Source organism: Podarcis pityusensis (genome assembly GCF_964106645.2).
Source record: "Podarcis pityusensis genome assembly, chromosome: 4".
In the NCBI taxonomy this organism is placed as follows: domain Eukaryota; kingdom Metazoa; phylum Chordata; class Lepidosauria; order Squamata; family Lacertidae; genus Podarcis; species Podarcis pityusensis.
In genome coordinates this window covers 20,434,725-20,462,626 of record NC_138027.1, presented here as the reverse complement: position 1 = coordinate 20,462,626, position 27,902 = coordinate 20,434,725, and the positions used below count along the sequence as shown (strand labels likewise).

The following is a 27,902-nucleotide window of genomic DNA, read 5'->3' as shown; positions in this document are numbered from 1 at the left end:
GCTTACATGGGAGAGGGTTCAGAGCAGGCCTCGTACAAAGCGTTTATCATAATTCTTTGGCCTTGGGCCGACTCTCTCAGAAAACGTTCCTGTGTTTTTGGAATTAACGTGAGCCTTCAACTGCAAATTTCAGCAGGCAAATCTTACCAGCGTATTGTTATCCTCACTCCACTTCTTCTGGTGGTGAGCAGTTCTAGCGATGCAACACTTACCCAGTTTCTTTTCTAAGGAAATCAGTTGAGGCGTGCGCCATTTTGTAATGGTTGCTTCTGCTTACAAATATACATGCTGAGCATTGGTGGAGGCAGACCATCAGCTTAAAGACTGCACAACATCCATTGCTCCCACAGAACATCTGAGAGCACCCAAAGGATGCTCACAGACCCCCAAATTCTGTCCTCTGACCCTCCTAGTCTCAAACTGCAGATGGTCCTTTGTTTCCTTTTCAATCACACCTAGATTACGTTATTCTCAACTGGGGCTGGGAGGGGAAGTAGCTTGCTATCAGATGCTGCAGTTCAAACAGACTATTTAAAGTTGCAGTCCCATAGGTCCACCACTGGAGAGAAGGATCCCAGAGGGACAGAGTTTTCCCTCAAAGAGGGTGATCTGATGTTGACTGCCTCTTCCATGAGACAGCTAGTTCATCCCTGATGTCAGAGATGACAAAGAAGAGACCAGTTGGGGGCATGCCAGGCGAGGGGATCATCAGTACTCCTAGAACATAAGAAGCTGCTGCCTACTGAGTCAGACTGTTGGTCTATCTAGCCAGAGGCAGATTTAGGGCTGTGCAAGCTGTGCAGTCACACAGGGCACACATCCTTCTCAAGGTTGCCTTCTCAAAGCCTGGTAAGTGCTTGCCCAGCTTTGGGAAGGAGGTGTGAGGGCTCTGGCAGGGGACCTAGAGTCCTCCTGTCTCCTTCCTGAAGCCAGGCAAGTGCTTACTGGGCTTTGGGAAGGAGGTAGGAGGGCTCTAAGATCCTGCCAGGGTGAGGGCTAGAAGGAGGGAGTCAACTGGCCTCTCACAGGGTGGTATATTACCAAATTCCACCCCTGTTCTAGCTGAGTACTTTCTACACTGATTGACAGTGCCTCTCCAGGATTCCAGCTAGGGGTCATTTCCAGCTCTACATGAACTGTGGATTGAAACTGAGACCTTCTGCATGAAAGCAGATGTTCTGCCATTGGACTACAGTCCCTTCTTAGGAAAACAAGCCCAGCAAGGCACTTGAAAAAGAGGGTTCTACCTTGTTTGCCCCATACCTCCTTTGTATTTATTTGTATTTTTGATGAACACTTTCCCTTAAGATATGCATTTTGCAAACATTGGGTGGTTTCAGAATTGCAATTCAGATCAGTGAAAATTTCAAAAGATGGCTGCGCTTTGGTTCTCATGTTGTTTTGCAAAGTTCAGATTTGGTAGATTCAACTTCAGATGCCAACGGAATCGAATTTCTCCTCCATCCCTTCCTAGCACTGATCTATGGCCCTTTCCCTCATCTCATAAACCTGCAGCTGCGTATGTGCTGGGGGCTGATTGCAATTGGCTGCGGTCTAACTAATGGCAGCATCAACAGAGATCTACTATAATCCACAGAACAATTGACTCCTGGCATCAGTGCCCCAGCCTCCCAATAGATCATAGAAAAGGACATGGAAGCAAGAGAGAGGGGCAGAAATGGTATGTCCTTTTGTTGAGAAAATACCAGGCATCATTAGCAAACAGGGTTGGGGTTTTGAATGCAGATCCTTCCCCCCCTCCCCCATCGCCACATTCTTTGTGACTTTTTTCTTTTTGTTTTTTAACGTTTTCCAAAGTGTGCATTCCAGTGCTCCAAGTATTACAGAGCATACATATTGCAGCAAAATTGCCCAAATAGCCACATGGCATGCCTTGCTCTTTGTAACTACAGACCGTCTCCCTAGTGCGCTTGGTTCCTAAGCCATGCTCTTGATTAGCATGGGCAAGTGCAAATTGGCAGAGCAGGCTTCTCTTTCCCATCCTTTTCTTGCCCTTTCTCTCATTCTTGTGCCAAGGTTCTCACCATTCAGTTTGGCCTTTACCGTGCCTCACCAGAGTCACCTTCTGTTTAATGCATTTGGGACACCTGGTGTCTTGGACTGTCGCTACATGGCGATGGTTAGCAGAAACTGATTTCTTAATAGCTGCCAAAATTGTTACAGTGTGAGAAGAGCAACCAGGCAATGGTATTTCATCACCATTACAAACAAGCTGCAATTTGCCCTCTCAGATTCCTGCTGTATGACATAACTTTCGCCATCAGCTCAGTCAAACACAACCTCCAGATTTGGAGAGTCTGCTACCTTTGGATCCATTCTGAATCAAACCAAGATCTGGAGCTGGTCTGAAATGGATCAGGATTGGGCCTATCTATACCTCCAGGCTCCTACACACCTCAGCTATCACATTATATATCAGGGTCTGGTGGCCCAACCACGTCTAATGGAAACCAACTTTTGAGATCTCTTGAGGGCACTTGAGAGTTCATCCAGTTGCCTCAGATTCATTCCAGATCAGATTCAGAGGAACCCTGCCACCCATAAACAGAACAGGAACTTGTCCAGCTAAAACAAACAGAATAGAAGGATTTATGTTATTTGAGGTTCTCAGTTGGTCATAATCCCTGGCTTGGAACATAATCATATATAGCTCCTTGTCGTGTACTCACAACCAGTATTGAGTGTTGCTAAGCCAAAGACCCCTAAACAAGCACTACATTACCAACAGGTTAGTTCTAGAACTAGAATGCCAGTTGGACTACCAATTCTTTATACCATACCAGAAAGAATAAGGATGGGGAGCCTGTGGCCCTCCAGAGATTATTGGTCTCCAACTCCCAGGGATGATGGGAATTGTAGTCCAACAACATCTGGAGGGCCACAGGTTCACCATCCCTACTCTAATAGGAATACTGATGTGCAATCTTAGCCCATTCACATGGCCCTCTTCTAGCAGCCAACTAACTTTTACTCAGAGTAGACCCATTGAACCTAACTGATGAGTAAACATTAGCTGAATACTGTCCATGTTTCTGTGACAGGAGGCAAACATAGTTCAAGGACTATATGAATTTCCCCTATTTTTTTTCTGCTGTGCCAAAACTGGTATTGCATATGCAGGGCATTCATCCACAAAGTGTCACTATGCAATTTTTGCAAAGACAGGGTTTTCAAAATGGTAATTTAATTTGCATGGTATTCCAATTCGAAACACAACGGTGCTTTTGTTTTCCATTTAAGAACACATAGCCAGCTTAATTGCATAATTCCCAGTTTAGAACTGAGTGAGCACCCTTGTTTTATTTTAAAGTATTTTCTACCGAGGCACAGTTGGAACATAATTAGCTATGTGAAAAATAAAAATGGACAGCAGCATTTTATTAGAAAATTAAGGAGGGTTGTTTGCCCCGAAAAGTGGACTTTGTAAATCATTGGAACATGAAATATCAAGCTAATATTCAACCATATATCTTATTTTCACTAAAAGCTTGGGGTACATATGTTGTATTTATATTTTATTGATCAATTTAAAGATAGGATTATTTGAAAATTAGGGTTATTTCATTGTATACATATTTGTATCTCTGCATTTTAGTGATGATGATGATAAACAAAAATACTTTTGAGAAAGTGGGATAAAACATTTAATTTTTCAACTATTCAAAAGAACTGATGAGACTATTGTTTCACCCTTCCTCATACTGTGTGATAGGCACAGTTTTGATTTTACAACTGGTTGCTGCATTATTATTATTATTATTATTATTATCTGAATTTCTTTCCACATATATATCCCGAGGCAATTTGCAGACATATCCCTAGAAACAGCTAAAATAATTTCTAAAACAGTTCAACAACTGGGTATAAGTTTAAAAACAACACAGAAACTGTTCCTTCACAGAACTGCAATAACTGTTCAAAAATCTGATTTATCTGGCAATTACATGACAATTATCTGCAACCATGAATATGCAACACTTGCTTTGGGGAGCGAACAAAGGAACATATATTTTCAGTATTGCCATTTTTTTGGCTCACAAACATAACTAGTCTGTTGACTGTGTACTGTCAAGATGAAAATTCATTAGCGGTTCTGAGTGGTTATGTTCTCTGAGGGGTCAAGAGAATCCAAACACACACACACACACACACACACACACACCCCTCAGGTTCTTAAGTAGCATCTGCTTCTTGAAGACAGCAGGTCTTTGAATATCAGTTAACAGAAGTCATAGGTAGAAAGAGTGCTGCTCCACTCAAGTCCTGCATAAGCATCTGTCTGGCCACTGTGTGAACAAGATGCTGGACATTGGTATACAGAGGTACCACTGTATACAGGACTGAGGCCGTTTAGGGCTTTCAAGGTCAGCACCAACACTTTGAATTGTGCTTGGAAATGTACTGGGAGCCAATGCAGATCTCTCAGGACCGGAGTTATGTGGTCCCGGCAGCCACTCCCAGTCACCAGTCTAGCTGCCACATTCTGGATTAATTGCAGTTTCCAGGTCACCTTCAAAGGTAGCCCCACGTAGAGCGCATTGCAGTAGTCCAAGCGGGAGATAACCAGAGCATGCACCACTCTGGCAAGGCAGTCTGCAGGCAGATAGGGTCTCAGCCTGCATATCAGATGAAGCTGGTAGACAGCTGCCCTGGACACAGAATTAACCTGCGCCTCCATGGACTGCTGTGAGTCCAAAATGATTCCCAGGCTGTGCACCTGGTTCTTCAGGGGCACAGCTACCCCATTCAGGACCAGGGAGTCCCCCACACCCGCCCTCCCCTTGTCCCCCCAAAACAGTACTTCTGTCTTGTCAGGATTCAACCTCAATCTGTTAGCCACCATGTTTGCACCATGATTGATACTACTCCTTGGGAAACTTGAAATGTGCATTGCCAAGGGCTTTCTGGTTTTTTTCTTGGCCCAACAACACATAATCTTTGCCTGAGACTCACCTGTTATAGACTTTTCAATCCTCCTTAGACCCTTCTTCATTGCGACTTTCTATCAGAAGCCTGGAGACTAATTCAGCACTTGGGCATCTCTGTGGCAAGAACATCTCTTTATCTGGTCTCCAGATATCTAGCACACTCATCGTGAAACGATAGATGCAATTACTTTTTTTGTTTTATGGGGGGAACACCTGTGAAGCATATGCTGTGTTGTGAGTTGCTCCAGAGGTGCTACCTGAGATACTTGGAACACTTTTGACAGCCCTGATAGGTTTACAAAATGTAGCTGACTTGATGGTCTCTTCATGCTTATAACCTGAGTACCTTTGTTTACCCCAGCTGAATATTTATAACCAGAACTATGTGCCTGCACATATGAAAATATCTGTCCATAATAGCTATGTGGGGAGCAATTAAACTGTGGATTTCATGGATTTATCAAAGGCCTTTAGTCATGATAACCAATTGGTTCTATGTTCAAAGTCAACGTGCAAATGTAAGAGCACTGTGGTCTTTGTGCCTTGACTGTACATTTTTAGAGCAACTTTCCCTAACCTGATGCCCTTCAGATGTTGCAGGAGTCCATCATCTGCAGTCAGCATGGCCACTGGTCAGTGATACAAAGAATCTACTAGATCAGGCCAATAGGCCATAGAGCCCAACATTTTGTTTTCACAGTGGCAAAGCAGATTCCTGTGGGAAGCCGTGTAGGACCTGAGCTCTGTACTCTCCCGCTCCTGAGGCTTCCAGCAACTGGTATCCAGAGATACACTTTCTCCAACAATGGAGGTAGAACATAGTCATCAGGTAGCCATTGGTAGCTGTATCCTCCATGAATTTGTCTGATCCAAGTTGGTGGCCGTCACTGACTCTTGGGCACTGTGTGAAGAAGACCTTTCTTTTGTCTGTCCCGAACCCTCCAAAGTTCAGCTTAACTGGATGACTCTGGGTATTACGAGGGAGAGGGAGAAATGATAGGAAATGGGAGGAGACTCTTGAGAGTCCCATGGACTGCAAGAAGATCAAACCTATCCATTCTGAAGGAAATCAGCCCTCAGTGCTCACTGGAAGGACAGATCGTGAAGCTGAGGCTCCAATACTTTGGCCACTTCATGAGAAGAGAAGACTCACTGGAAAAGACCCTGATGTTGGGAAAGATGGAGGGCACAAGGAGAAGGGGACGGCAGAGGACGAGATGGTTGGACAGTGTTCTCGAAGCTACCAGCATGAGTCTGACCAAACTGCGGGAGGCAGTGGAAGACAGACGTGCCTGGCGTGCTCTGGTCCATGGAGTCACAAAGAGTCGGACACAACTAAATGACTAAACAACAACAACAACAACAGAATCTGGAAGGAACCAGGTTTGGGAAAGGCTGTTTTAGAGGCAACTGGATGGCCAGCAACCAGAACCAGGATATTGGACTAGATCAGAAATAAGCAACCTTTTTGTGCCTGAGGCTATATATGCTGGTGGATGGGCATTTGGGGGCCACTGGTCATTGCTGATTTCCTGTGGCACAATGGATCAGTGCATCTGGCTGGTTATGTGTTTTTCAGTTACAGTTGGTTATAGTTATTCCAGTTGCATCCGTCATCTCCTATCCCTTCTCGCCTGGACTTCTCAGCCTATCTTCCCTTGACATCCTAACCCAATCACTTTGGTTTGCTGCAGCTCCCAAAGCTTTCCACTCCTGCTCTCCTCTGTCTTTATACCGCTTCTTTTTAGATGCTTCTCTAGTTGTCCCCACTCGCTTAACACTGTTTTTCTCTTTGTATTTCTTATTCTGGCCATCATTGTGGCTAATTCTACATATTTTATTAGTTTAAGCAACCACTGGTCTTTGGTCGGGGTTTCCCTCCCCTTCCACATTTTAGCGTACAGTACCCTTGCTGCCGCTGTTGCGTAAAGAAAGAGGTTTTGTTTTTTTACTTTATCTGGAAATTCCTGTCATATTATAGCCAACAGGAATGCTTCCGGCTTCTCGGGGAAGGAACATTTAAGCATCTTGTTTAGTTCTTCATAAATCATTCCCCAGTATTATTATTTTTGTGAGTTCGCATTGCCACCACATGTGGATTAATGAGCCCTCCTTCTCTAAACATTTCCAACATAAGTTTCATCCTCTTTTATACATTTGAACCAGTTTGCTGGGTGGTAGATGCCATCTGAAGATCACTTTTTGGATGTTTTCTCTGGTTGCATAACATGTTGGGAATTTTATTGTGTTGTTCAATAATAACTCCTATGCTGATAATTCTAAACTATAGCCAAAATCAGACACCCAATGAATCATTGCCTCCTTCACCAATTCATCTTTGGTCTCCCATTCCAATAGTGCATCTGACTGTTGAGCAGAAGGTTGGTGGTTCAAGTCCACCCAGGGACATCTGTGGGCAAAATTCCTGCATTGCAGGGGATTGGACTAGATGACCCTCAGAGTTTCTTCCAACTCTACAATTATGTGATTCTATGATTCTATATCTGGGGCTAGCAGTGGGTGGGGCCTGAGCTTGTGATGAGTGGAGCCATTCAGACGCACATCTGCGCACAAACACAAAGATTCATATGCTTCCCCACCATCGCATGCATACATTCTCTCACACATACATTCTCTCTTTTTTTGGCTTTTCTTGGCTTCATTGCTACGGCAGATTTAGCTCATTGAGCTGTTTCGAAACAGTCGATAATCCTAGCGGCAGTGTTTTGAGAAGTTGTTAGAAATGAATATGGAAAGCAGTTCTCTCTGGAAATGTGACGACAGATGTAGAAACTTGCATTATATCTAAATATTTATATGCTCAGACCGAGTGCCTGGCAGGGGGGAAGGAAATTACTGTCCCAGGGTGCACATGAAATATAGCAGTGTCCTCATCACCTTTTAATTAAAAGGGCTCACACCCAGATGGAGAAAGAAAGGCATTTTCACACATACTCGCAACTCAAGCACAATTCACTTAGAAGCACTTTATGTTAGTTATTACATGGGGCTACAGTTGCACTTCCAGAAGGGAGGATTTCACACCAAAAGTGTACGTGATGCAGTGCACTCCATATTCTAACATACCAGGCTAATAAAGTGACTATTTGCGGACCCAGGTGCAGGGAGCCCCCTGCTTGCCAGGGGTTTAGGGGGCGTAGAAGCAGCAAGAAAGACAGGACAGCAGCTTTGGGTCAAAATGGCCACAACTTTATTGCTTACAGATGTCAGTAGGCTTGGATATGTATCCTAAATAAACCAGTTCAATTGCTGGTTGGTTATTCCACCAGGGTCGTTCCTGGGTTTAAGGGTGCCCCCTATGACTCAAATAAAATGTGGCAAACGCACCAGGATGCCATTTGTGAAGTTCTGTGGCCTCTTAGCCCTTGTTTAAGCCTTCAGACATATACTATCCCCCCTGGACTCCTTTACTGGGCTATCCTGAAAAGTTGCTCCAGTTTAGACTAAGGACCAACCCAATCCCTTTTTCCACCATAAAGTTGTCGCAGTTGCTACAAGGTGGGCAAAAAACCCAGGCAGGCCCAATTTGTCTGCAAGTAAATTCCTCTCTGGCCCCCAATATGGTGACTGAGAATTCCATAGCAAGGTCATGCATGTGCCCTACCTGCTTACCTTTGGGCGGCCAGGCCCAGACATCGAGGATGGGCAGATGGGGTGCCACACTCAGTGCAGCAAGTATATATGCTGTGGAGGCAGAACTGAGTGGAGACAGGTCCGCTTCCAAAGCCGTGCCTCTCAGATCAGCCATGATTGGTCAATTCAAATTATTGGCAGGAATACCCAGAATCCTCTACGACCTGCCACAATTGCTACTGATGGCAAGTGGTCTCTACTAATCAGTAAATTGCAAGAGTGTACATGCAACTGCTTGGTAAGCCAGCAACCTGTAGCATCCTGCCAGGTGGTTTGGAGAATTTCAATAACACAAAATCCCAACATCCCAATGAGTCATCTTAGTGGGGCTAATTATTTCCGGAGGATGCCTCCCCCCCCCCAGTTGCTTATGGACACAATTTCATTTGGCTTGTTGTAGCCCAAACCATACATCTGTTTACTCGTAAGTTAGCCTGTGTTCAGTGGGGGCTTATTCCCCGTGGAAGTGTGCACTGGCTCGTTCAACAAACAACTAATTGAGGGATGCTATCTGGGGAAAGAGCTGTTTATGCTGGGCCTGCAAAACGACAATCCTTGTGACTCACTGAGGCTCACATTTGCTGTGGATAAACAGGAAGCTCAGCTTGTGACTTCAAACCAGTCTGAGACACTGTCCTTTCAAGGGATAATAAAAATATAAATCGCAAGGCTTTTCAGTTATAGAAAAAGTGCTCTTTAAAACTGCCCAATCTCTAACAGCTGTGTCTGCTTGTAGATTTTTGTTCAAGGTTTCCAGTGTTCTTGCGGTTTCTCTGGCATATCACTGCAAGTTCTTACAACTTGCCTTAGCACCTTTAAGAACAATTAATCCATGCAGTTTTAAGGTCATGTCTCCTCCAGTCAGTTTCCTTTTATGGAGGCATCCCTTGGGGAATATTTTCACTTTGTGCGTGCTTAATGCCAGCAAGATGATTTAATACATGCCTTGTGTTTTGTTTCTGATTCCCTGGCCATTGTACTGCATGTTCCTATAAACAAGAAATCATTTCTCAACCGGCAATTACCTGCCGTGGCATTGTAAACTAAGGCAGTTGTTTACTGCATAATGGGGCTTGATAATTCAGCTCAATGAAACGGGCTTTTGGTATGGAAGTTTGATGGGGTCCTCTGCATTTATTCTGAAGTGAGTGGAGTCTCTGGGCACCCCTCAGAAAGCATGTGATGCCATTAGTCTGGCATAATTACAGTATGCTACCAGCACTATAACACGCACACACATCCTGCGGCAACGGAGTGACTTCTTCCCAATGTTAACATTGGGAATTTAAAGAGACATTAAGTATAAGCCCTAGACCAGAGAGATGCACTCTGAATTAGTATTTCCTGGAACGGAGGACTGATTAAGAAACACGAGAAGAAGAAAACACAAGCTCCTTTCATATGTTCAGTGGAAGTGTATTGATGAGGGGAGGACAGAGAATTCCTTAATTTAATCATGCACTGGGTGAAAAAGTTATTTCTTTTATTGTTCCAGCACCTTCCAGGGTTCAGCTTTAATGGAAGTCCACAAGTTTCTGGTGTTAAATGAGAGAGGGAGAAAAAAATTCCATGCTATGCATGATCGTACTTGCCTTTTCTCTCAACTAAAAAGTCCCATACTCAACTAAAAAAAAGTCACATACCCTCCAACATTCCTCAGGTGAAAATAGGTACATTTCTCACTCTCTGGCCCACACTGACCTTCCTCACCCCACCCCCCATTGTAGCCCCCCAACCCACAGAGCATTGACTTTCAGAAGAAGGGCGAATGCCGCCGCCACTCCACCAGCAACACACAGCATCCGTGCCCTCCAATATCCTGAGAAAACACCTTAGTCCCAATTTTATTCTTAGGTAGATTTGCAAAAAGAAAAACACACACCAATAAATACAGTATTTTTTGTTTTATATGACTCACTTTTTCCCTCCTAAAAAGTAAGGGGAAATGTGTGTGTGTCTTATGGAGCGAATGCAGGTTGCGCAGCTATCACAGAAGCCAGAACAGCAAGAGGGATTTTTTCTTGTTATCCTCCTCCTCCTCCAAAAACTAGGTGCGTCTTGTGGTCTGGTGCGTCTTACAGAGTGAAAAATATGGTAAATTTTAGGAAGGGGCAAGATTATAGAGACGGATGCACAAAGTGGTGTTTGTTGGTTGTTGTTGTTGTTTTTTAAAAAAACAAGACTCCTTGCACTCTGCTCCCACGTATTCCTCCCACCCAGAGTGGCTCTGCTGTCTGCCTGCAGATAAGAGCCAGTGTAACATGTGAGGCTAGGCCTCCTCCTTAACCGATCTCAAGTAGTCACTATGAGCTGCCCAAGGGAGGAAGTCAGTAACAGTGGCCATGGAGAGGCAATCGGGTGCTCCCTCGCAGCTGCCACTGCCATAATTGCTCAGGACACAATTGCGCTGGCTCATCCTCCTCCCCGAGCTCAGTGCTGGTTGTGTTGGTGGGGAAAATAAGGACATTCCAGGATCAAATCAGAAGCCAGGATGACTTTTGTGATTCCGGGACTGTCTGTGATGGCCTGGGACTCAGGCTCGGGCTCGGAACCAGAGGAGACTCAGTCTGCACCAGATCCTTTGCCTCAGGCTTCATCTGAACCAAGTCTGGGGCCTGATCCTGAAGAGTCCCAGTCTGCACAGGTTCCCCTGCAACAAACACCAGCTGGGCCGAGTCAGGGGCCTGAGCCTGCCCTGGCTTCAGATGCGGGGATGACCTCGTTGCCTTCAGCTGGGCCATCACTTACAGCTGCTCTACTACCGGTTTGGTCAGGGGAGGCTGAGGCAGCCCCTGGGTCTAGTAACCCACCAACGTCTCCCGAGCTGCAGAAACTAAGGTCTGAGAGAAGGAGAGACCTGAGTACTTGCAGGAGGAGTGCTCGCCTTCAGGAGGTGAGTCGCCGGGGGATCAGGACTGGCCATTACCCCAACAAAGATAAAAGGCTGTCAGACCCTGCCCCAGGTTGTGGGAGCAACATTGCTGTATGCTAGATCCTGCCTGATACCTTGTACCTGTCCTTGCCTGGTTTCCTGCCTCATGTCCTTGGCCCTGTTGGACTGACTCCTAGCAGAGCCTTTGGATTCTTGACCGGTCCTGGACTGCATTTCATGGGGCCAGCACAGTATACAATGTTCCAAACTGTGGTAGATTTGTATAACACACAACCTCCCTCCTCCCTCTCCCAGTAAGGAGCAAAGCCTGCCTGCTGGGAAGCCCTGCACCTCCAGCTGCAGTTCTACACACTTACCTGGGAGTAAGGCCCATTGGGCACAATGGGACCTTTTAAGTTGCCTGACCTGCTATAAACAGAGCAGAAATCCCCACCCCCCACCCCCCACTACCATCCATTCATGAGAGGCTGCTTGCTTTTCTGATCAACCTCTGTTGTCAGAAAAAGCACAATACGATACAGCCCTAAAATATATATAAAAGCAAGCAAAATCAACCACTCAAGAAACTAAAGATCGCTGTAATTTGAGTGAACACCAGTACATATTTTGCTTCAGAACATGCAATTTCACATCTGAGAGATTTTCCTGCCAACAAAGTGGGTTTGGAAGAAAGAAGAAGAAAGAAGCAATTACTGTCAGATTCAGTCTGATGTTAAAAAATATACAAATAGAATGCTCCAGCTTTTAATGTGCTCACTTATCTTCTTGTTCAGGTTCACAAAAAGTAGCTGTAAAACAGCAGGAGACAGATGATAGATAGATAGATAGATAGATAGATAGATAGATAGATAGATGAAAGATAGATAGATAGATAGATGATAGATAGATGGATAGATAGATAGATAGATATAGATACATGAAAGATAGATACAGAGTGAATGATACCGACTGATTGAGTCACCATGGGAGTATTAAATACTGATGCAGAAGCAGTTGTACAATCACATTCTTTCCTCTTTCTGTTACCCTCCTTCCATTTCCCCCCTCTCCCTATGTAGTTTTGAACTGGATTTGCCATGCTATAATTGAGTGTCATTTCTCAGGCAGTGTTGACACTGTCAGAGCCAAAAGAGCTATCAGTCGTACCAAGGGCTGCCAGATCTCACCGTTTGACCTGGAGGTCTAAGCTTTTCATTTCAGATTCCTTACAGAAGAGGCTAATGTTTAAGTTGTGAAGCTAAAAACTTGGTGCTGGTAATGGCTATTCCCAACAGTGACCAATCCTTCTCTTTCCCATTCCAGAGCTTAACCTCCTCTATTTCCCATATGTCCTTCCAGGTCTAGCGTCTTTGTCTCTGTTTCCAGGTAGGAAGGGACACCAAAAGGGACTTAATAAATAGGCGTGGAACCTAAAACTGCCCAAGGAGGTCTGAGCATGCTCAGCTAGCATGGAATGGTCCACGTTTTGATGTTTTATCGTGTTTTTAATATTCTCTTGGGAGCCGCCCAGAGTGGCTGGGGAAACCCAGCTAGATGGGCATGTCACGCTTGAGGTCTTTGAGGGCAGAAACTAGAAAATACTGGAAGTTTCTAGAAGATTCTGGAATGTACTGGAAGATTCTGGAAGGTTCATATTGTTTTGACTAACTCAGGGTCACGTGGAGCCAGGAGAGATAAATTCCTGGGCTCAGTGAGCTACTCTTTGCTCTCTCTCACTCTGCTTGTATATTGCATGGAACGAAGTTTTTGCCTCAGTTTTTCTTTTACTATGGATCTTTGACTCTGCGTGGTTCTTTTTATTTACTGCAAGACACTGTTCGTCAGGGCGGGGTACAAATAAATTATTATTATTATTATTATTATTATTATTATTATTATTATTTGCTGACAGCCTGTTGTGTGTTGGCAGCAGGGAAGGTATGATGTGGAAAATCAAGAGGGAGGAAAAATGGAATAGAATATCCTGGAATAAGACAAGGCAGGCTGGCTGCAACCCTGAACAGGAGCGTTCCACCCTTGTTGCCTGTCCATCTTGTGAATTCCCAACAATAAACCTTTCAGTGATACTGATGTGCACCCATTCCCCCCCCCCCTTCTTTGCATCCTGCTACTGCACTCAATCATTTGCCTTTTCTTGCATCACAATAGCTTGAAAGCTTTTCTTTTTGAAATCACGAGATGATAATTCGAAAATGTCTTGACAGGCTTTTCTTTCTCTGAGGAAACACTACCTTCAGGTTGCCACGTAATGAAAAGTGGTGTTCTATTGTTGCAGAAAACCATTCTTCATCAGGTGGCTGGATTATGTACTCATATACTAGGCGTTACCTTTTGGGATAGCTGTGGATCCACGCATCCATTCTCTTCCCAGCTTGGATCGTGAAGAGTGATGTTGGAGAATTCTAATGGAAATGGAAGCAGAAATTGCCAGTGTTCATTTATTCATCCCATGTCCAGAGTGGAAATCAAGCCAGCAAATGTGATCAGTATTTGTTGTTTTTGCTTTCAGTCTGCAAATGATATGTAATGGATTATGCGTCTCCCTGCCCCGATTGCATTGTTTTTCCTTTGAACAAAAAAAAAAAAAAAAAGCAGTGGGAAAATGTAATGATGAAGCAATTACACAATTTATACAATTAATTATGCAAATTAAGCAAGTTACATAATCTTTCCACAGCGGACAGTGCGGCAAATAATGTAGTTTTCGGCAGAACACAAACTGCAGCAGAATGGATGCGCTGCCGCATGCAACTACTAGAGGATGGAAGGGGGAAATATGCCTTCATATATTCCAAATCATAAGTCATGAGTCAAAACATACACCGTCATGTAATAGACAAAAATCCCATGACTGCAATCACAGAGCAGGAATTCTAACATGAATGTGTATATTACACTATATTATAAGAGAGCACTGCTACTCTGTTCTGCTTGATTGTTGAACTGAGATATCTGCATGTCGCGCAAAACAATAATACCTGTCCAGCAGGGATGGGGGAGGAATTCCTTTGGTGCTGTTTTCCCGGCAGACCCTCCAACTGAATGCTCCTGAACCTGCTTGCGGATTGGAATGGCACTGCCAACCAAAAGAGAAACTGCTTTCTCTCCGTGTCTAAAAGAAACAATGCTCAGCAAGTTCAGAAACTGGGACAACATGCATCAGTTTGTTGTTCCTCCCAGGCAAAAGAAACAGAGTAGAAAAGACCTGGAGCATCACTGACATTCCAGGGGCGTTGCAGGCGCTTTGGAGATAATCCATAACATTCCAGCATAGCTGCTCCTTCAGCCAAAAGGTAGGCTCATAATGGGAATACTAGGAAGGAAGTGGGCTTTATATTGTTAAATATTTCTTTTTCCAAGCTCTGGGAATGTTTGTGATAGGTTTATGAGCTTGCTAAATATTTAAAGAATTGGGGTATTGGCCATTAGTTTACATGACCAGAGAAGCAGCTGCTTGTAGTGATGCCTGCCCAATCACGGCTATATTCTACTTCCACTGTCAGAGGCAGTAAACCTCTGTTTACCAGCTGCTTGATGGGGAGAGAGCTGTTGCACTTGGGTCCTGCTTGTGTGTTTCCCAGAGGCACCTAGTTGGCCACTGTAGGAACAGGGTGTTGAACTAGGCGAGCCATTGGTCTGATCCACCAGTGCTTTCCTTGTTCTCTTTGTTGAGAATTCCGTTCCGCCTTAAGGAACAGACCTGGGACTGTTGTGTGTCACATGTCTGTAGCACACACCAGCATTGCATGCTGGGAACTTCCGTTTGTCTATAGCTTTCTGTTTTGCTTTGTACACGAAGGAGATCAGACATGTTTCCTTTTGTCCTGATCTACGCTGAATAAACCTGCTTGTAAATGTGCTCACACAGCCCCTCGTGCCACTTCTGTTTGGGCAGTGTTTTCTCTGCTGAATAGCGTGCACAGGCTTCTAAAGCCTGTGTCACAGATTTATGCTGCACCAAGGACCGGAGTTTGCCCGGCACACTGGCCGGTGGGCTGGAGCCAGCTGGGGGCCTGCCAATTGCCCCTGTTTCCTTGGATGCATGCCAACGCTCTTATGGTTTGGGATGTAGTTACAGATCCTTCAAGTGTCCCTATTTTCCAGGGACAGTCCCAGATCTATAGAAGCCATCCCGGTTTCTGGTTTGATCCTGGAATGTCCCACTTTTCCTTAGGATGCCCCCTGTTTTCATCAGAGAAATGTTGGAGGGTATGGAGTCATGCAACCCCTTGAGCCAAGGAGATAATTAACTATACAATAACTTCCGATGCCTTTAGAAGGCATCAGAAGTCAGCCCTGTTTAGCAATGGAAGTTTTTTAGTGTTTAATGTTTTGTTATTTTTTTTATGTGTTGGAAGCTGCCCAGAGTGGCTGGGGCAATCCAGCCAGATGGGTGCGGCATTATTATTATTATTATTATTATTATTATTATTAAATTGTTGTTGTTGTTTAGTCATTTAGTTGTGTCCGACTCTTCGTGACCCCATGGACCAGAGCACGCCAGGCACTCGTGTCTTCCACTGCCTCCCGCACTTTGGTCAAACTCATGGTGGTAGCTTCGAGAACTGAATAGGATGTCCTTATTGTCATTGGAGAAATGTTGGAGGCTATCTTCTTATTTTCTCCAACACCAATTTTGTCCGAGGCTCCTTAAAAGATGTCAAACCTACAGCATCAATCCTATATGTGCCTTTGAGGGTGAACCTCTAGTAACATCTCAAATATAACAGTTGAAAATTTGTCTTTTGTATTGGTTAGAAATAAAAAGTCAATCTAAAACGGGTCCTATATCAAATCACACCCCAAGTGAAGAGCTTACTTGGCACCCCTTTCCATTTGTACAACTGACTACTTTGTTTTTTAATTATTCTATTGAAAGGCCATTCAATAGCTTTGATGCACAATTCCCATACATGATTTATCTCTGACAATGGATTTGATGTATTGATTAGGCTTATTGACATTAGGGATATCAGGGGAGAGGCCCTGAACTCACCATCATGATGCTGCCTCAACACACATGTGTAGAAAAAGACAACAATATTAAGCAAATGTGCAGGTCTCTAGTTTTTTGTTACTTGTGGGCGTTTTGTTTCGGTACCTGAGGGAGCATTCAAAAATGTGATTTAGCAGGATTATGCGTAAGTGGTATTTGGCTGATATAGTAGTCTTGATTAAACCAAAATTTAAAAAAATGGAGATTTGAGGAAGGCAGGTCACACCTTAAGAGAGAAAGGATTGTGAGAGGGTGAAAGGTACCTCTTTAAATCAGACAAATCAATAGGCAACAAACTGGTGCAGAGATGTGTAAATAGACACTACTTTAGCATCACGCTACAGAGTGGTTATTCAGCATAGATGTCAGCTACTTAATTATAGTTTACGCCAAACGATATTCAAGGTCATCACTGTGGTTCCTCTTATAATTACAGGCTACGCTGTAAAAATAGAATGCATTGTCCCACAGGAACCTTCAGACATATCCATTGCCACTTCATTTTATTCAGCTAAGTTTTTTCTTCTTCTCTTTTCCAAATAATTATCGTTCCATTTTATTTATTTATTTTATAACCTCAGTCAGGGTGGGAGGTGCGGAGAAAGAATAACAGCAAAGGTAAGGGTTTCAGCAGCGTCCCTCGCTAACCAAAATGATATTTATACGAGCCTGACTGGGGCTTTAGTTGTCTGGCATTTGTCTTGAAATGGTAACACTGAGGGACATTTGTACAAGAAGGGAGCTTCTCTCTGCTGCAATATGGTACAAGCACCCATCACTGCAGAGAGCCATGGTCTAGTATTGCAGCTACACACTTTGCAGGTATCAGGTGACACAAAAGGGCTGGTAGGGTTTTACTGAACCCTACAAAGATCCCAACTTTTCTGTCCGGATGACTTGTGGGCCCCCACAATCTTTTCCAGAAGTTGGCACCTCTGCCTGTGGTGGTCTAGATGAAACCTATTAAAATAACCTTTTCAATACACATTAGTATTGCACAATACACATTAGTATAGCACATGTGTCATAAAGTTTCCATCTCTGTTTGAAGGCTTGAGCCTGTGGGTGGAAGGATTTGAGTCTGCGTGTTTGTGAACTTTTAGTATACTGAGTTTTTAAAAATATCAATTAACCTTTATTGGGTTGCACCTGTTTTGTATTTATTCTTGAATTTAGATGTAATAGAAGACTGGGATCCCCAGACAGTTGGGCCCAGTGGTCAGGGATGATAGGAGTTGTAGTCTGACAGCATCTGGGAACCCAAGGTTGAAGAACAGTGGCTTAGAGGATGCACAAGTCTGGAAGCTAGGCAATAACTTTGCTGTCTCTCTCCAGCAACAAGAACAAAATGGCAACAGGAAACTCCTGGCTCCACCCAGATACAAATAATTTTAGTACCACCTTGTGATTAAACGATATAATGGCACTATCCATGTAGTGGATATATATGAGGGAGAGATCATGGAATTCTACTCAGTAGTGATCCTGAGCAGAACTCCGACGTATAGTTTTCATAGTAAAAACTTAAACACATTGCAGGATTCCCAAAAAGTAGACCAGAGGAAATTATATTTCATCCAGCAGAGCTACTGAAGGCAAATGAGCATAATGGTCACGAATCCAATACATTCAGAATTATCACTGTCCATAAGAAATTCAGTTGCAGCAGACTTAACTTAAACTTGCAATAACTTATAATAAGTCTAAACCTTAACACTAAGCATACTATGTACAGAACACCACACCGGAAGGAAATGAGATAGAAAGTGAAAGTGAAACCCAGGCTCCTTCTAGCCCTACTTTTATAGTCAGCATGACCTTTACAGAAAGAGATAAGAGAACCAGTTTAAGCTTCTCAGCTTCTCTGAAGGAATAACCCAAACATCATGAACCTTCTGCTTGTTTCTTTCACACCCAGAAGCTTCCAGAACCCTCTTGAATTCATCATATCAATACTTTCTGTACTAAGAAATGCAAACTGACAGGGTTGCAATTGTGAAGAAATGGAATATGCTGCATAAATGTGGATCAGACTTTTTCTTCTTGTTGGTAAATAGGAATACCTGTCAAGACTTCTAATAGACTGAGCTTTCTGAATGGAATCTGAACATGGTTGTTTAATCCAGGGCGGCGGCGGGGGGGGGGGGGGAGGAACCCAAGCAGCTTTTGCCAAAATCTAGTTAATGATTAAAATGCACCTTCTTATTCCCACATCACCCAACAGCCAATTTTCCTCAGCACAATAAGCACCAGCAGGAAGTGATTACACATCAAATCTCTTATATATCCTGGTTTTGTCTATTTTCTATCAAGCTAAACCCGTCTCTTTTTTCTTCACGTAAAACATCTTTTTTAACTTTTGTTTAGAAAAATGTGGAGGCAGAAGATTAAACTTGGCAAGACTGAAGTGTGAAGTTTTTGTATTTTTTGGTCTTCCTTGATCAAAATACAAGGAAGTGTTTTCATTGTCCCTAAAATTATGCTGGAGATGTATGAGAATATTTTATTTTAGGCAGGAATGTGATGGAGTTTATTCTCTTAATTAGTAGCATCTGGCCACACATTTTTGTGGTTAATGTTGTAGCACATTTGTTCTGTGTACTTTGTACTTTATTGGCCAGTGGGAAATGAAATAATCAACTTGTGGCATGATCTTAGGAGCCAGCGGGCCAGCACAAAATCTGTTTTCTTTGTTTTCTTAACGAAAACCTTATTAATCACTTTATATTAAAACTCCCATGCCAATATACACATTTCAAACACGCAGTAGAAAAGAGGGAAAACACACACAACAGAAATGAGCTGAACCATACATTTTAAACTCATGGGTCGCTCCAAATAATGCTGGAAACTGTAGTTTGCCCTCACAGAGCTACAATTTCCCAGCACCCTTAACAAACTACTGTTCCCAGAATTCTTTGGGGGGAAACCAAGTGCTTTAAAAAGGGTTTAGCATGCATGGAGCTCTTGCCCCTTCTCATGGTTCACGCAACATGTTATTATTCTCCAGGAGAACTAGTCATAATTAAGCACTTTTCCTTCCACTGATTGCAATGAAGAATTGAGCACTTAGGTAAATATTTCCCATTGTAATTTGTCAAGCTGAAAAGTGCTTAATTTTGGATGGATCACTCCAGGGGCAGCCAATAGGAAAGCAGGGGGATCACATACCTATCTTCCCGGCAGCAGCATCACAGCGGCATAGCAGCAGGGATAGAGACAAGGTGGTGGGATATTGCCACTGTAGAGATGTACCGCCAGGAATGCTGAGTTACTTCTGCTCAGCAATATCAAAAGCAACACGATGGCCAGAAACAATTACAATGTGAAAAACTATGGAATAATTCAAAACATCAAAACTAACAAACTGAAGTCTCTGAAAGTCCTTAAATGAATCATGGTGCCAGACTTTACCTGGCAGAGAGGAAGCTGTCCAGTGCTGATGCCCAACTCTGAACTCTTCTGAACAGTGGGGTTGGCTATATATATTTTTCAAAAAATGTTGTTAGTAACAGTGATTACATAATCGCATGAGCACTGTTCCAGAGTATTTTTCATTCTCATGTATATTATATCAATTCAAAGAAAGATTGGGTATGTAACTTTTTTATGTTACACTTTATAATTTCTACGCTATTTGAAGTTGTTGTTATGCATGTGCAGGTCATCGTTTGAATTTTTTATTTTCAGTTAATGAAGCAATTACATATATTTCTACTTATGAGTGTTGAACTAATAGGCTGATGAAGAATTCAACGAAACAGTAGTTGCTATCTGGAAACACAGTTCAGCAGAGTTCAGAGTTGGGCATCAGAATTGGGCATTTGCTGATTAACAAAGCTTCACAGCTTGCTGTCCGCCAGGTAAAGTCTGGCACTGCGATTCATGTAAGGACTTTCAGAGACTTCAGTTTGTTAGTTTTGATGTTTTGAATTATTCCATAAGATTTTTCACATTGTAACTGTTTCTGGCCATTTTGATATTGCTGACTCATATTTCGCAGCACAGGGGTTAGTTCTGCTGGCATGTCCTCACAGTGCCAACATCCCCACCTCTTCACCCCTTCACCTCTCTCCCAGTAAGCCATGGTGATGGTCGTGCTGGGAGGACAGGTGTGTACTGCACCCCCTCCCTGCAAGGTGCTCCTGGCATGATCCAGCCAAAGTTAAGCACTTTTTAAGTCCAAAGAATTACAACGCAAGAGATTTAACTCCCTTGCGCAAGTATCTTCTTGTATTTATGTGGTTTTTTAAGATGCATGGTTAGCTACCCAAAGAGACTGTTTAATATGGAAAGCCAAAGAATAACCATGGGCACACAGCTGATAGAAAAATATTAGATAAGAACAAGATGGGAGGAGAATAACTGGGTCATGTTGGTTACCTGGAATAAGTCCTTTCTTGCTTCCACAATTCCCGCTGAAGGTGAGAAACGTTTGGCATTGAGTTTTCTGGTAAGGTAGCTCACCAACGCAATGAGCATTGCTGCCTTGATGATAGTGGAAGAAATTCAAATCTGCTATAATTTTTGCGACTGGGCAACATTCAGCTTGGTAAATCTATGTTTGATTAAAATGCACATAAAGTTGTCTCAGAAAACCTAACAATTTTAATTTTACCTTCTGAAAATGCCAGGTAATTTAATTTAGTTTTCTCTACATAAAACATACCCTACTAAGCATACAATGTTACCCTGTAATCATAAAACAACATTAAAAAGTAATGACATCAAAGAAATGAAAACAATTTAAAGAAATGAAAACAATTTAAAGAAATGAAAACAATTAGAGAAATTCAAACAAGAAGTTCCACCAAGCCTTGCTTTGATTCATTCTAGGATATCAGCTGCCAACTTGCTTCTTTGCTTCTGATTTTGCCCACTGATGTAGATCTCATGCCCCTATCTACTGCCTCTGTGACTTGTTTCACACACCTCTTTATAGACTAAGCCTGACAGGGCCACTGTGGGACTAGGATGGGCCCATCAGAAAACTTCTTTACTTCCTCTGGAGCATAGGAACCAACTCCTAGGGGCCAAGGTCCTTCAGCCCCTCCAATAAGTATATTAGTGGGCTGGGTCTCTGCAAAGGAGGTTCATATACCCCATCAGACCAATCTATCAGTTCCAACAGGAATTATGCACAGGGGCTGGTGCAAGATGTCTTCCTCGGACATACAGAAATACTCCCAAGTGTGTCATCATCTCCACCACGCAAGTCAATGATCTTTTGGACACCAGCTCTCCTCTCCTCACTGTCATCTGAGCATAAGAGTGTCTGGATTATTTCTGATTAAGGACACAAGTTTGTTATTATATTTGTTCTTTGGCTGGTATTTCCATTGCTTCTGTTGTCAGTTTCCATTTCACTACAGGTGGGTGGATGTGTGGGCTGAATTTATAGCACCTCAAGAGATTACGCTATGGATATATTTAAGATAAAATGACAGCCATGAATTTAAATGCTAAGTGATGTGGATACTTTTTTTTAGACCTCATAATAGCTACAGCAATACTATCAAGTGAGATCCGTACATCACTAGGGATGGACTGAGCAGCTACCTCCATCTCATTTTCGTCTTGCTGGCACTCGGTCATAGCATGCCATGGAAGGAGAACAACCATGAAGGCTTCCTGGTAGGCAATCACTGTTGCTTATTGGGAAGCAGACCAGTGAGGTGGGAAGGAGGTTTGTGTGCTGTAGATGCACTGGCACAACCAGTCCAGTGCTCCTGCTGGTGTGTTTGCACCATGCTGACCTCACCACTATCTAGCCCCTCCTGGTAAGCCAAAGCAGTCCAACTGCTGAGAAGTTAGCATAGTTGCTCTACCTCACCTGGCAAGCACTTTGGGCATAATACTCATATGAGGGAAAGGATCAAACAGAGAGAGAAGTTCTCCTCCAAACATATTTTGGTTTCTTAGCTGCATGGCAGAAGGACATAAAACATGAGAAGAACACTGCTGGATCAAGCCAATGGTCTATCTAGTCCAGCATCCTCTTCTCATGGTGACCATGGACTAGAGCAGAACTGTCATGGCAAGTAGCCATTGATAGCATTGAAGGTCAGCAATGATGGAGTTGGAGAGCTGTGATTCAGAAAACACCATTCCATCTACTTACCATTCCTCAGGTTACAGATGTTCCTTAAGATATCCTGCTCCCAGACATTTAGGTCAATGGACTACAAATTAAAATATGTCTTTCACAAGACATTTGCTGTGAAAAGGTTTCAGTGCTTGTAGAAAGTGTTTGCAATCCAAGAGCTCTGTTGCAGTCAACATTTTTACCCCTTACGAGTTGGTTCCCTACAATGTATACAACATATACACAATCATGTAAAGTAGGGATAGCCAATATGATGCCTTCCTGATGGGATTAGGCTGCAGCTCTCAATGCATCTGACCACCAGCCATGGGATTTGTAAACCAACAAGAATTGAAGGACATCCCCTCGGCTAGTTTTCATCTTTATTAAAAGGAATTTAAAAATTGAAGGAAGGAAACAAATGAAAATTGTTCTGTTATTTACTGGCTTGGTTTTTGGTGGTCTAAATTGAATTGTTAGGATTTTTTTCTTTCAATGAAAGCTTTTAATGTTGGGGGGGGGAGGTCTAGATGTTCCTAGTATCTTTATAATTAATTTTGGAGACCATCTGTTGGGCATCTTCCCAGCAAGCTGCATATCCAGATATCCTTGAGGGTTTGTTTGGTTTGGTTTGTTTTTTAAGTTTTCTCAGGGGAGACACAGCATTGGCTACCTAAGCAATTGTCGTGGGGTTTTTTTGAAACCATTGTGTACGTCTTCCCACAAGTGTCATGGAGAAGTTGATGAGGTTTATTTGTGGGACTGCTTTTTGTTCTTGTTTTTTAGTTTTGCACCAGTAGTCTCTCGACTAGTGCCAAACAGCTGTTTTCAAAGAATGACTCCAAGGTTCAGAGAAGCTGAGATAAAATGTACCAAGTCAAGAGCATTTCCTCCAGAACTGATCATCTTTCAACCACGGGGAAATGGCTCACTCAGTTTCCATGGAATGGTCTAGAGGCACAAGGGGCTATCACTTTGCTGAAGCTAAGTAGGTTTCAGTCTGGCCAGTGCCTAGATGGGTGACCACCTGAGAACTACATATACAGTGGTTAGTACTCAAGTTAAGTACTTAATTCGTTCCGGGGGTCCGTACTTAACCTGAAACTGTTCTTAACCTGAAGTACCACTTTAGCTAATGGGGCCTCCTGCTGGCGCCGCGGCGTCAGAGCACGATTTCTGCTCTCATCCTGAAGCAAAGTTCTTAACCTGAAGCACTATTTCTGGGTTAGCGGAGTCTGTAACCTGAAGCATATGTAACCTGAAGTGTATGTAACCTGAGGTACCACTGTATGCCATATTGGCTTCCATGATGGGAAAAAAATGGGATATAAACTTGTTAAACTAAATAGATCTGACACAAATTCTGCACCAGGGACATTTGCCCATGCCAAACCATTCACATGGCCTAGGACCCTCGTACCTACGGGACCGTCTCTCCTGGTATGTCCCACAGAGGACCTTACGGTCTTCAAACAAAAACACCTTGGAGGTCCCAGGCCACAGAGAGGTTAGGCTGGCCTCAACCGGAGCCAGGGCTTTTTTGGCTGTGGCTCCAATCTGGTGGAATGCTCTGTCACAAGAGACTAGGGCCCTGCGGGACTTGACATCTTTCCGCAGGGCCTGCAAGACAGAGCTGTTCCACCAGGCCTTTGGCCAGGGCACAGCCTGACCCCCTCCTTTGGCAATCCTCACAGAACTCTAGCCCAATGGTAATAATAATAATAATAATAATAATAATAATAATAATAATAATAATAATAATTTTATTTATATCCCACCCTCCCCAGCCGAAGCCGGGCTCAGGGCGGCTAACAACACTAAAATAGTGCAACATTCTAAAAACATTATAAAAATTAATTAAAATCAAAATTGATGGCAACCATAAACTAAAGTTCTGTAATTGATTTGAACTGATTTTATAATGAAATGATTTTAGAATGTTGTATTATTTTACTGTTGTTAGCTGCTCTGAGCCCGACTTCAGCTGGGGAGGGTGGGATATAAATAAAATTTTATTATTATATTATTATTATTATTATGTGTAAACAATAAAGCAGTGGCTTGTTACAACCGAATTATATATTGCTGTCTTGCCTGGCTATTCATCGCTTAGGGAGCAATGGGGCCTTGAAACATGATTCACTTTATCATCATCATCATCATCATCATCATCATTTATATTTTACCCTTTCTCCAAGGAGCTAAAGGTTGTGTACAGTGGTACCTCGGGTTACATACGCTTCAGGTTACACACTCCGCTAACCTAGAAATAGTGCTTCAGGTTAAGAACTTTGCTTCAGGATAAGAACAGAAATCGGGCTCCAGCGGCGCGGCAGCAGCGGGAGGCCCCATTAGCTAAAGTGGTGCTTCAGGTTAAGAACAGTTTCAGGTTAAGTACGGACCTCTGGAACGAATTAAGTACTTAACCCGAGGTACCACTGTACATAGTTCTCCACCTCCTCATTTAGACAACAGCCTTGTGAGGTAGGTTAGCCTGAGAAACAATGAATAGTCACACAGTGAGATTCCCAAACCAATGCATGACCCAAAAATCACCTATCCTTAGAAACTGACAATTCTCCAAATTTCATCATGCAGTTTTTGAACAAAAAAACACGAGTAGAAAAATGTGTGCATTTGTTTATTTTTAAAATGTATTGTATATGGGGAAATTGCTTGCAAAAACGTTCATACTAGGCAAAATTGCATGAGAAGGGGTATATTGGAAGAAACACACATGGAAATGTGTGTGGATTTTGGGGTAGGCTTTGAAAACTGATTTGGTGAGCTGGATTGAAGACTGGGAAATGGAGAAACGGAGAAAAGCCATAACTGGACAGCTTCTTCCATCTATACTTGGCACACCAGCTGATATGGAAAAGTTTTCCTAAGATTGGGAGGCTGAAGACGGTTAATCTATACTGGGCAGAGATGGGATATTGTGTTACCACTGCTGGACTGCAGCCATGAGTATAGTGCTAAAGGAAAAAGGAAAACACAGGTTCTTTAATCTTCTGAAAAGGTCATTCAGGAGCCAAAGCTATACTCCAGGAGGCAGGCAAAGACACAGAATAAAGTCTGCTATGGAAGCAGCATGCAGCCAGAGTTCCTGATTAACTTAAATAAAAACAAGTAAAGAGCTGATTTCTCTTTACACAGGTTGGAGAAAACAACTCACAGCAGTGATTCTTGACCTCCCTCCATTCACACTGTGAAAATGCATGGATATACTAATAATAGTAATAAACAAACTTTGGTTCTTAATTTAGTCTTGAAATTCAAAACAGCTGCACAGCCGCTTGGGATTTCTGTGTGAGCGCATCGCAAATTGCTTTTCCCAGTGCTGTGGCACTGCGCTAGAGAAATGTTTTTCAAAATATACATAATAACAGGGTTGATCTCCCAATGGATGAAAGCCGTATTGCAAGCCATATAGAAAAGATGCCTGTTACATAGCAAAATCATTGTTCTTGTTTCCCACCCCCCTACAGAACATCCCAGAGGTTCTGGGGCAACTGTGAACACAGCCTCATGTAATACAAACATAGCATTCCAGCTAAGCCATCGCTCTTGGTTGAGAACAGAGACACACCAAGTGGTGATAATTAACTGTGAGCTAAATCATGGTTGGAGGGGAAGAGAAGGTACAGATCTTATTTTAATTCTAAGAAAGAAAGCAGCAACAAGCTTTTCCCATGCAAGCTTAGAGAAATTGCTTTGCCATGAGAAAACAGGGTAAGTTCTATGTAGTAATGAAAACAGTAACAGTGTGCCTGGACCACAGGATTCAACTTCGTATCTGTAGCTTTGGGAAGCAGCTCACTTGAGTTTGCAGTTTGGGGCTTTCTAGTTCAACTTGTTATTCGGGATCTGATTAGATATGTTAGGCTGGAGTCTTAACCCCCCCTTAAGTGTGGGTAAGCCCCACTGAATTCAGTAGGACTTAGTTATAAATAGTCATGCCCTGTTAAAAACAAAGCACTGTTTCCCCCTGCCTCATGCATTACAATGGGGAATATAAGGACTCAGCTACACTGGTCAATGATAACGTTAAAAATGCATTATACAAATATGGCACCAGAGGGTGCTGTAGAGCAGCGATCCGCTGTGAATGGTAAATTGCATTGGGAGCCAAATTTTATAGTATTTTTTAATAGTGTTTTTCATATCTGTGTAGATCCAGCCTAAGAACGGTGTGCACGCGCACTCTCTCTCTCTCTATATATATATATATTCATGAAAGTGGATGAAATTTGCAGGCACAGCAGGTCCTCCAGAGTGGATTAAGTCTTCGAACTTGCAGTGAGAAACAGCAAAATGTGTTGTTTTTTTGGGGGGAAACACAGCCAGATGGGCAGGGTATAAATAAATAAATAATAATAATAATAATAATAATAATTATTATTATTTTGTGCAGAGCACTATTAAAATAAAAGAGACTGCCCACCTCACAAGGTTCCCCCCACCTACCACCACAGATTGAAACGTGGCTACAGCTGCAACAGGGGCCAAGTGAATTCACTTATGCATGTAAGGTTACTTTCGGTGGGAGTGGGTGGCGCTGTGGTCTAAACCACGGAGCCTTTTGGGCTTGCTGATTGGAAGGTCAGCAGTTCGAATCCGCACGATGAGGTGAGCTCCCGCTACTCTGTCCCAGCTCCTGCCAACCTAGCAGTTCAAGAGCACACCAGCGCAAGTAGATAAATAGGTACCGCTGCGGCGGGAAGGTAAACGGCGTTTCCATGCACTCTGGAACTTGTAACGGTGTCCCATTGCACCAGAAACAGTTCAGTCATGCTGGCTACATGACCCGGAAAGCTGTCTGTGTACAAACACTGGCTCCCTCAGCCTGAAATCAAGATGAGCACCGCAGCCCCATAGTCACCTTTGACTGGACTTAACCGTCCAGGGGTCCTTTACCTTTCACATTTACTTCCCATGCATAAAAAATGCCTGAAGAAGGCTACCATCTCCATGGATGAAGTTGGAAGAATGCAAGAGTTTCCTTCAAGGACACTGAGACTTAAGCCTGCAAATTCTTAATGATTTGTCATGTGGTGCTCAGCTTATATGTCACCAATGTGTGCTGACTAAAGGAAGGAGTCACAAGAGGATGAACTACTAGGTCTTACAACAGAATGCAACAGCCAGAATGAGGCATATGAGAAAGGTCCACATCCTGTAGGATATAGGTTACCTTGTTTGTTTGTTTGTTTGTTTGTTTGTTTGTTTGTTTGTTTGTTTAGATGGAATAATTGAGGTACAGTGGTACCTCAGGTTAAGTACTTAATTTGTTCCGGGGGTCCGTACTTAACCTGAAACTGT

At 43.1% G+C, this 27,902-nt stretch overlaps 1 protein-coding gene and 1 long non-coding RNA gene across 2 annotated transcripts in view; one reads left to right on the top strand and one right to left on the bottom strand.

The window, feature by feature from the left end:
- PDGFD (platelet derived growth factor D) overlaps positions 1-27,902 on the top strand; it is a 142,059-nt gene that overhangs the window by 55,566 nt on the left and 58,591 nt on the right. The gene's annotated exons all lie outside the window — the stretch shown is intronic.
- Positions 1-27,902, bottom strand: part of LOC308475431 — a 163,059-nt gene that overhangs the window by 93,139 nt on the left and 42,018 nt on the right. The window lies entirely within an intron of this gene.